This window comes from Ailuropoda melanoleuca, chromosome 8, assembly GCF_002007445.2.
Source record: "Ailuropoda melanoleuca isolate Jingjing chromosome 8, ASM200744v2, whole genome shotgun sequence".
Classification (NCBI taxonomy): Eukaryota; Metazoa; Chordata; class Mammalia; order Carnivora; family Ursidae; genus Ailuropoda; species Ailuropoda melanoleuca.
The window spans coordinates 88,456,791-88,468,206 of NC_048225.1; positions in this window are offsets into that span (position 1 = coordinate 88,456,791).

Sequence of the window (11,416 nt, forward strand, 5' to 3'; positions counted from 1 at the left end):
ATGATGGTTCAATCACTTGCCTCGGTTCACACAACTAGTAGGAGACCCTGCACTGGTGTGCCGGGGCATCCAACCCAGGCTGCCGGAGCGGATTTTGTGCATAGAATTCTTCCCAGCTCCTCATCCAGTGACATCACATTGGTTACCCGACTCCTCCATCCATTGGACCACAGAAATCCATAAACACTACAAATCAGGTGATTGTCTGGTTCAAACCCAAGTCTGAAAGCCAAGACTTTCTCCAGTTTCACCCAGAATCTTTCCTGGATTGAAGCATCCCCTTCTAAAAAGCCTGCCTCCCCAAGGGTAATCACACCAGCCTGTCCTGGACAAGGCCAAATCAGACAGTGGATGTGATCTGCCTTCTAAGTCACAGAGGGCTGTACGACTAAGTCCCCATCTATCCCCTTAGCTCTGAGCATGCATCTTAGCAGACACACTGGGGTCCAGACATGGCAAGTGGGCCTGGGATGGGAAGGGATGGAGTGGGGTCAGGAGGAAGTGGGAGCTGAAGAAGGAGAGCAGTGTTCCATTCTCCAGAACACTAATCTCAGGAAACGTCACTAATGTGACTGATGAATCTGTCTTCCCTCACTAGCTTCACAGAAACAAGGACTGTGGCTGGTTTTGCTGACAATGCAGTGCCAAGCCCCGTGCCTACAAGCAGAAAGCCCTATATTAACATTTGCTGAAGGAATGAATGAGTGAATGAGGTAGGAGGGCATCAAAGCTAAACTACACAGAGTTGCCAGGCCTGCCTCCCTCCCAGCACATCCTATAAGAGAGGAGGGGGACTGAAGCCCATCCCTGCCCTGAGGGAAGCTGCCAGAAGAGCCAGGCTGCCCCAGTAGACTCCCGCTTCTCTGCTTACTAGCTGGGGAAGCTGTGCCTTTGTGTCCTCAACTGTGCAGGGTGAGATTGTGGTGTGGATTAAATGCGTTAACCAGTGTGAAGTGTGGGGCACACAGTAAGTGCTGTGGTTTGTTACACAGATAAGGAAGACCCCCCCCCACACACACACACACACACCCCAGATCACTCCCTCAGGGCGCAGAGACATTTTCTTCTCTGTTCAAATGCATATTTTCCAGCCATTCTACTCCCAGTAGAGGAGAAACCCTGGGGGGGAAAAGGGTTGAGCCTCCTCTTTCTCTCCTCACCCCACCCCACCCTACTGGGCCCTACCTCCCAATATCCCAACCCATACACTTCCATCTCTCTTTAAGTGACCCTGAGTCTTGTTCTGCCCCAATGGGCCCCACAGCCTGGGAGCCGCCCCCCCCCCGGGGTTCCGAAAAACGCCCCCTTCCCTTTGCCTCCTCTCCCCAGAGCCCCTAGGAGCCCCACTTCCGGCAGGGGTTCAGGGCACGCCGAAAGCAGCACTCGCGCCTAGAGCTAGAGCTGTCGCCCAAGCCCCGCACACTGCGGCCGGCTGCGCCACCCAGTGGCGACTTTAGGAATCGGCGGCGGAGATGACCTGCAGAGCCTGGAGGTCCAGAGGGGACCCTGGCTACCCGGCCTCTGCAGGGACAAAGGGAAAGAATGCAAAAGAAAGGGAAAGTGGGCGGGGGAGAAAATATCACCAACAGGGCTGGTAGGCTTTAGGTCACAGGGAGTAATTAATTCAGTCGGGAAAGCAGTGATCCTGATGGGGGAACAGAACGCAAGCGAAGGACAAAGCAGAAACTGACACCCCGCAACCCCCTGCCCACGGCCGTGGGATGTACGTGACATTCCTCAGGCACCCCTGGCTGCCCTAAAGGAAAAAGAAATAGTTAACCTATAGAGACCACAATCCTGCAAGACTTGAGTCTCCCTCAGTTTACAAATGTCTTTAGCGGTCTACAAGAACAAAGCATTTCTATCAACAACCTAGCTTCCAGAAGGGAATGTAAATACAATTAAATGTCTTATAACCTGCAGCACATAGACAGATACTTGAAGCGGACAGAGTGTAATGTTCCTCCAGGAAGTTCCCAACTATCTTCACGTTAATGACTTACTAGAGGGGTAAACAACCTTAACTTGACAATAGCAAGGCCTCTGGTATCCTATGAGTCTTCTTTAACATATGAAAGTACTTTCTTGAAACCTCCCTTTTTCCTTACCTCCCCCAACCCCATAGTATATAATCAGCCACCCCTCACAACCCGGGGCAGCAGCTCTTTCTGCCCACGGGTCCTGTCCCCGTGCTTTAATAAACCACCATTTTGCACCAAAGATGTCTCAAGAATTCTTTCTTGGTAGTGGGCTCCAGACTCCACCCCACTGAACCTCGCCTATAGTCCAAAACCACATCAATCCCTTGGCAGGGCTGTCTGCTGAGGGCCTTTGTCCCTGTGGGTGCCGGTCCCACGGTTCCTGCCTTCTCCTCCCATGGCTGGGGGCCAGGCTCCTGTCCCCTGATTTCCCTGCCTTCCCTGTGCTCTGGGCTGATGAGGAAACAAAGACAGAGGCTTTCATGGCCCTAAGGCCTGAGCAGCTGCCCCCCCCACCCTGGTGTCTGGAGGGAGTCTGGATTCCTATCCCCGCTCTGCCCAGGCTCCACTCCGCCAGCCGTGCCTGCATTTCCGCACCTGAGAAAGAAGATGATAAAAATAAACACCTCCCAACTTCCTTCATACAGGGCTTGTGAGACTCAAAGGACAGAATGCTGAGGGAAGGATTTGGAAGAACCGCCACTATTTGAAGTTTCTGGTCCCCAGGACTTTAGTAGCCATGTGACCACAGACAAATACAAATACATTTGCTTAAGGAGTAAGACCCTCAAGTCCTGACTATGAAAAGCTCCTCAGATGAGAGATTTTTATTTGGAGTAGAAAGAAAGGAACACAGAGCTGAGATCCAAAATTGCAAGGTTCCATATGGGAAATTTAAATGATCAAGAATGTCTTCAGGATTTTACTATATAGCATGTAGCAGGCAGCTCGCTCTTTAGGAAACCAGTGCAATAGACATTATGACCCCCCAAAACATTTGGAAGATGAAGGAGAAGCCAAAAGAGTTGTCTAGGCTCCTACTCGGAACCACTTCAAAGGTAGAATCACAGAATCACAGACCTGACCTTGGCCCATGACAGCCCTGGCAGCCACGGCACCTATTCAGATGGTGGGATTGCCTCCCCTGCAGAAGCATAGGACCTGCATAAGAACGAATCCACCTGCTGGTCCCATTCTGCTCTCAGAGGTGGAGCCCCAGCCTCCTGCATTGGCCCAGCGTCATCAGAACGAGGCTTCCCTCCCCTTCAGAGTCCAGCACCTGGAACCTCGGGACAGGATAAGAGTTGACATCAGACTCAGGGAGAGAAATCAGCAGCAGCCCTGGCCCCAAAACGCACCCCAACACGGAGCCATGAGCCAACCACATTTACTCACTGTCTCTATACCACCGGCACAGTGAGAAGACCTGCTTTAGGAAAGAGGATTGGAGTGGGCTGGCCAGAGGCCAGGCACCTGTCAGGGCAAACACAAGGTGGCATTTTAGTTCCTCTGCTTAAGATGCCTCTTAAAAGTCCCCTTTGCTACAGGGTCCCTATGCAGGTCCTAATGGCCCCCTTCTTGCCCTTGCCTTCTTGTCTTCTCTCCCTAACCAGAGAGGGTCACATTTGCTGCTCTCACAGCCCATGTATTTCCACCTCCTGGGGATTTTGTCCTGATTCATTCTGCTTCTCAGGCTTTTCTTCCCCTTAGCTCACATGCCACCATGTAATGCCTTTTTCTTCTGTGATAGTCTTCCAGAGAATCTTCCAGAATCTTTGGGTATAAACCTTCATAGACATCACCTCTGAGTCCTCCAAGCCCAGTGGGTCATCAGCATTTATTGAGTAGTGCTGTGTTGTACTTGCATGGAGGTGGGGGCGGGGGGGATCACTCTGATGTCAGTTCCCATTCTGTCCAGAGATTCCAGGTCTGGCAGACACGGACCATCACCCAGCTCATGCTGGCAGTCCCGGTTTCTCATTAATTCAACAAGTTCCCATCGCTTGCGCCCTGTCTTCAGTACTAGAGTGGGAATTGGGAGACTTCCCAGGTAAGATGGGGAGATGCTCTCAGGACTCCCTCCCTGCACACCTCCCCTGTCATTCTGTCCCAAGGAGGGAGAACGCTCATCTGACTGTCAGATGGAAGGACAGCGATTGGCCCAGATTTGCAGGTGGGTGTGGTTGCTATTCCCAAAATGTGGGCTGGGGCTTGGCTGGCCTAGCCCTCTCCTCCATTCACGCAGCAGATGTGGTTCCGTGGCCCAGGCTGGCTCATCCTTGTCCTTCCATGTGGCTGGCCAGAGCACAGAAAGAGCAGAAATCTGGAGAGAACAAGGCCCCCAGACTCAGCCCAGTTCACTATGTGGGGTGTGGGGTCCATGCCTAGCCACCATCAAATGCGACTCTTTTTTCTTCACTTCTCTTCCTCTAGGTCACCCTCTGAGACTTTGTGGGTAGTGTTTGCTGGATTTTGGGGTCTGCCTGGGTCCTCTGTTGTAACACATGTCTTGGTCCCTTCCCATTGCCAATACTTTTGTTAACAATCCCCATGCTCTGGGAGGAGCCATTCAGCAGGGAGCTTAGACTTAAGGTGCTGCCTTACAAGGTAAGAGTCAGAATATCCAAGCTGGGAAAGGCTTCACAGAGAGAGCAGAGTTTAAGATTGGCCTTGAAAGATATATAGGACCCCACAGACATTTGAGGATATGGGGACAGGTATTCCAGGCAGAAGGAACTCAACAGCATTTGGAGAAGCATAGAGTCCAGTTTGGTGCTAGCTGCGCAGATGTGAACAATGGAAGAAGATTCTAGAAAGTTGAGTAGATCCTACAGGTTGGAATCCTGAAATGCTAAGTGAAGATGTTTTCACCTAATTTAGTAAGGCATCTGGGAGCCACTGAAAGCTACTGAGCAGAGAGGACTGTGGACAGGACTGAGCTCTGCCAAGAAGAATCCAGCAGAAGCATGTGGGATACATTGGAGCCCAACAAGACAAGGGTAGGAGGACCCGTCAGGTGGCCTATACAGTGACCCAGGCAAGCAGAATGTAAGGGCTGAGCAGAGTTACGCGAACAGAGGCCCCAGGTGGGAGGACAAGCACAGAACACAGGGGACTGGAACCCCGAGGAAGTGATAAGACAGACTGTAGAGGGCAGCCGGAAAGGTCTCCAGGAAAACGGAGGCGCCCTCCACCAAAAATGGGAGGTCAGGGAAAGGGGAGCTGCTCTGACAAAAATAAGCTCAGCCACCCGCCCTGGGCCTCTCTACCTCACCTCTGACCACTGCCCCCAGCCCTGCCATCAGCCCTGCCCCACACTGCTTCCATCAGTATCCGGAGTGTCCTCCCCCCAGTCCCCTCCCCTTGCTCGCCAGCCTGCCTCCTGCTTCAGCTCTCAGGCCCGCCTCTTGCTTACCTCCTCCCCAGCACGGGCACTGGGAGGACTACAGGCACTGGTTCATGGCTCCACTTCCCCAGCACCCCCCACCGAAGCCTTCTGAGGACAGGTGTTCCATTTGTTCACTACGGAGGCTGCAATGTTTACTGAGCACACCGGGGAGTAAGTGCACCCCTGCTCTCATGCTATGCTTGGTCTGATGGAGGAGGGAGGTGACCAGGTACACAGAGACTGTCCACAGGAAAGGGGGCTTCTCTCCTTTGGCTCTATCTCCCACCCTAGCAGGCCATGGCACAGAGAGGACTCCACAAATGATTGTTGAGTGAAGGCGGGACATGCTGACTTTGACATGGGGCAGGACATCCAGAAAGCAGCCGGAAACAGAGGGCTGGCGCTCAGGAGAGATGACGACAAAAGGGATATTTTGGGAACTTGGCCTGCTTCCCTGTAGGTTACGTGGGTTGTGCTAAACCTGCAGTAGACAGGGGGTCCCAGAGCTTACCGGGAAGATGAGGAAAGTGAGGAAGATTCTGCACTCCCGCCCTGGCTTAAATGAACAGGGGACAGAGCCTAACACCCAGGGAGGCTGCTGCCTCTCCAAACACATCCCATTTAAGGCAGCAGGACATGGAGTCGCCTGCCCCCGAGGGCCAGACATCAGTCAAAGAGAAAACGCTCACACTATGGAATGTTCCCGTTCAAGGAAGCACCAGAGTCAGCAGGTGAGGGAGGGTGCCTCCGTGCAGTGCCCCAGGCAGCAAATCCCATCTCCAGGCTCCAGACCCACCAATGATTATGTTTTTCCTAATTTGATGGGAGACTTCAGCTCCATCTGAATGCCTGTGGCACTGAGCAAATCAAATGTACATCCCAAAGTGACATCAAAAACGGAAAGAGCCTGTTCTGGGCATAGTTGCTGCTGGTCCTAAAAAAGAATTACCTAAATTCCCTGTCAAGAGCCCCGCTCCTGGCTCCCCGAGGGAAGCCAGCCCACTGAGGGCTCCATCCTCCTCCTTCCCCCTCCTCTGAGATGCGTTTTCTCTGTGTTTACAGACAGATCACAGTTACCCACAGTTCCTAGTTGTCTGAAAACACTTGCAGGTAAAAAAACTCCCCTCCCCCCAATCAGACTGCATGGCTTGGCTTTGGAGGATTCTGGGCTCCCTGCCCCTCTGAGCCTTTTCCCCACCCCATCCCACCTGTGTAGTGCCTTTGACCTCCAGCTCATCCTCCAGCGACACATTCAGCATCTAGAATCCAGACAGAAACTACATGAAGGCCGAGGCCATGTCGTTCTGCTCACTGTTACATCCCCCACATCTAGGACATCGCCTGGCACGCAGTAGGCCTTTTACAAGTATTCATGACATAGATTCAACAAATGAGCACCTCTCTTGTATAAGATATAAGATGTGCAGGTTGTGCTCCCTGCCTTCAGACCTGACCTTCGTCTTAGGACACAGTACAGAAAGGGCAGCCAGGGATCCTCCCACCAACAACCTACTCTGCGGCCCAGCCAGGGCCTCCAGGGAGGCACTGGGCTCAGAGGAGCACGTGTCCAGCCCCACCGGCTCCCTCTTCCTGAGCACGGGTCCACCGAAGACCCTTGCTTTAAACCTACCATGAGCACAGGCTGGCCTCTCCCCCCGCAGCTGTCCTCTTCCCTGCCACCCCAGCGCCCCCTGCGCCCTCTGGGATGTTTCCAGGAATGTCTGGCACCACCTCAGACAAGATAAATGGCATGGCTTCCTTACCAACCTGGGATACTTAAGCCATCCAAATTACTTCTGCCTTTGTTTTAGTGACAAAGTAGGACAGCAGAATTCCTCATCCTCATTAAGAAGGGTTAGGGCACATTCCAGAGAGATAGAGTGGGTGAGAGGCAGGCTGGATCGCCAGCATACCTTCCCTCCAGTCCTGACTCTGCCGCTTACTTCCTGCTGACACCGGGGAAAGTTCTGTGTCTCTGTTGGCCTCAGTTTCCTCACCTATAAAATGGGGATAACATTAATAGTTGCTACCTCATCGGGATGTTACAAAGATTAAATGATATAATCATGTACAGCACTTGGAAAAGTGAATATGCGATAAAAATTAACTTTTATTATTATTAGTTTCTTTTGTTGCTATTATTATTACTATTAATCATTATCATTATCTTTAATTAGTTCAGAAAGGCCCCCGCCAGAGGGTGCTTACCCCAGCTGACAGACACACACACACTGGCTCCCTCTTCTCAGTCTAGGGGGGGCTCATTAAACCTTACCCCTCAGCAGGACGCTCTTCCCCACTTGCTCATGAAACGCTTCTGCCAAATACCACTCCCCCCCCAACAAAAATGATCATTTTTTTTTAAGATTCGATTTTTAAGTCATGTCTACACCCAATGTGGGGCTCGAATTTACAACTTCAAGATCAAGCCTCACATGATCTACTGACTGAGCCAGCCAGGCACCCCCAACAAAAATGATCTTATCACATACTCTCCTATATGCTCTATACTAATCACCACCGCCTGACTGCTGTAACGGCCTCTAAAGCCAAGGGCTCAACTCAGCACAGGCTTGTTTTTCACTCATACTCTGACATATCAAGGGGAAGGGATGCTCTGCTTCATGAAATCATTCAGAAGAGCAGGCTCCTTCCTAGTGGCTCCACCATCCTCCTGGGCCTTGGGGTCCCACCTGGGTCCTTTGCATCCAGCCAGAAGGTGGGGAGAAAGCCCATCGAGGATCACATGCAGGCTTTAGGACCATACTGGGCAGGGGTGTTTTTCCCCTTATCTCCTTCCTTTGGCCAGAAACTCCGTTCTCATGACAGCACCTTACTGCAGTGGGAGCTCAGGGATAGTCTGTCCACGTGTCCAAGGGGAAAACGAAATTGGCTCGACGAACACAGCATTTTTTCCACTACCTACTCCTTCGGAAGCAGAAGTCTCTTTAGGAGGGGACTTGAATTTCTGTTCTTAAGGGCATCCTCTTAGAAAATAGACCCAAAGAATGCTCCATGTGTTTCCCCTCCAAGCCCATAGCAGACGATGCCCCATCGCACCCGGGCAGCAGACGCGGGAGAAAGGCGGTTTGGGAATGGGGCAGAGCCGGGCCCAGCTCTCAGCTTTGCCACCTCCACGGGCTGCTCAGCCCCTCTGCCTCAGCGTCCTCTCTTGCAAAGTGCAAGTGGTCGGTGACACAGGATGGTTAGCAGCTGGGGGCAGCGCACTGAAGGCCGACCTTGGCCCTCCTCTCCAGTTCTCCCATACCCCGACCTCGTGGCACCATACAGGACTGAGGTCAGGATGGACTGTGAGTGTACGAAGTACATGCAAAATCTGGAAACCCAAATCCCTCCCGGCCCCAACCAATGCCAGCTTGATCCTTTTCATTCCTCGACCCCACCCCCAATCCCACACTTCTTGCCCTGATGCAGATGGCCTGTGGAGGCTGAGAGCCAAACAGTAGGAGAATTGGTTGTCTCATAAGCTCCTACAGATTCTGTCCCCAATTGCAAACCCTTTTGGGACATATTCTGAAACAAGAGGCTTTGCGCTAACCTCTAGTTCCTAAGCAAATGAGCAAAAATCAGGGTATAGCCTTGTTCCTTACTCTCCCACTCGCCAGGCTCCTCAAACACCTTGCTTTAAAATAATTACTCTGGGAAACAAAAGGCAACACCCACCTTGTTCACCCCTCCTGATGCCACAAGTCACCTCCATCTGTGCTGGAAGCAGGAGGCATTGTTCTCCTAGCAACACGCACTGCCCCAGCTGCAGGTCGGGGATGGTTGGGTTACCCCGGCCGAGGGCATTGCTAGGAGAAGCTGAACTTGAGTTTAAATTTGCAACCTTTCTTCAGGGCCACCGCCCTTCCTCAGCTGCAGACAGACACCCACTCTACAGCCGGACCCACAGCCCCAGGCCCCAGACCCATAGCCCCAGGCCTCGCAAGGAAATCCCCAGCTCAGATAAGACTAGGGTGTGTCCTTTTTTTGCCTCTCTTTTTTTTCTTTCTCTCTTGATTTTCAAACTGATCCGACAACCACACAAATACACAAGAAGTCTGGAGAACTATCTGCTAGACAAAAGCGACTGACCTGCTATTGCAATACACAAGAAGTCTGGAGAACTATCTGCTAGACAAAAGCGACTGACCTGCTATTGCCAGGCATCGTTGTGGGGGACACAGCTATGAAGAAAAGAGGCAAATCCTTGCACTCGCCTGCATCCAGAGGGAGGGGGATGATACACAGAGAGATACCGCATCTACCAGGTTCCCCAGACAAACACAACCAGTGGGAATTATGTGTGTGTGTATGGATACGGATATAAAGAGATTTATTTCAAGGAACTGGGTCACGTGATTGTGGGGACTGGCAAGTCTGAAATCCGTAGGGCAGGCTGGCCGGCTGGCAACTCAGCCCAGTGCTGGGGCTGCGGTCTTGTGGCAGAACTTTTTCTTCCATTGGGAAATTTCAATTTTGCTGTGGAGACCTTTCTACTGATTAGATGAGGCCCACCCAAGCTATCGCCAGTGATCTACTTCCTTAAAGTCAACTGATTGTAGATGTTCCCACAGTTACAAAGTATCTTCACTGCAGCACGAGGTGAGTGTTTGACTGAATAATTGGATGCTACAGCCTAGCCACACTGACACCAAAATTAACCATGACAGTCACATATACCCGCCTGGGGCAGCGATATGTGCACGGGGGAATGGGAGAGCAGGGTGAGGGAGTCAGGGAGCCCCAGGCAGGGGGACAGGAGGAGACCCGCTGTGGGCAATACAGCATGTGGCTCAATATGAACCTGAATGAACAATAAACATCCGTAGGCGACGCGCCCAAAAACCAGACTCCTCACGCGGTTGTGCATCTGCTTAATCGTGACACTGCTGCTTGGTGACCAGGACAGGAGATGCCACATGTAGAACTCTGATCAGATTGCCTGATGGCCAAAGCAAGCCTTACAGGCTCCTGATCCCATTCCTTCTGCAGACAGGGCCCCCGTTGCCACAGCCCCCTGGCGTCTACCCGTGCTCCCTGCCCTTCACTGCCCTGCCTGTGCCCCTCAGATTCCTGGGGCACCCTGGCCTGCAGGCCCTCCCTGCCATGCCTCCAGCCTCTTCTCCTCTGATCTCACCACCTGAGTGCCCCTCTTCCTGCAGCTTGGTTCCCGACACTCCTGGCCTGAGCCGGCCTCAGGGCCTTTGCCCTTTCTGCTTCTGCAGCCTGAAGGGTCCCCTCGTGGCTATGGCCTTGGCTCTCCCACTGGAATTCTGCTCAGAAAGGCTAACCACATGATAAATTAGCACCTCCCTGTCACTCCCTGTATGTTAGCCTGTCTGCTTTGTCTTCACAGCACTTACCTTAAATATATATTTCTTTGCTAATCATCTGCCTCCTCTCGCTTGAATGCAGGGGGCAGGAACTCTGGGTTTCATGTAGAGGAGCAGTAAAGTAACATAAAATTTACCATTTAAAGTGTACAATTCAGTGACATTTAGTACTTTTACAAGATTGTGCAACCATCACCACCCTCTAGTTGCAGAACATTTTCATCACGTCAAAAGGAAACCCCAAACCCAGTAACCAGTCACTGCCTGTTCCCTCCACCTCCAGCCCCTGGCAATCACTAATGTGCTTTCTGGTTTTCTGTCTCCGTGGATCTGCCTATTCTAGACATTTCATATAAATGGAATCATACAGGGAAACAAAAGCAAAACTGAACTAGTGGGACTTCATCAAGATAAAAAACTTCTGCACAGCAAAGGAAACCATCAACAAAACTAAAAGGCAACCTACTCAATGGGAGAAGATATTTGCAAATGACATTTCCGATAAAGGATTAGTAACCAAAGCATACAAAAAAATTGATAAAACTCAACACCCAAAAAATAAACAATCCAATTTAAAAATGGCAGAAGACATGAATAGACATCTTTCCAAAGAAGACATCCAGATGGCCAACAGACACACAGAAAGATGCTGAACATCTCTCATCATCATGGAAATACAAATCAAAAGTACAATGAGATATCACCTCACA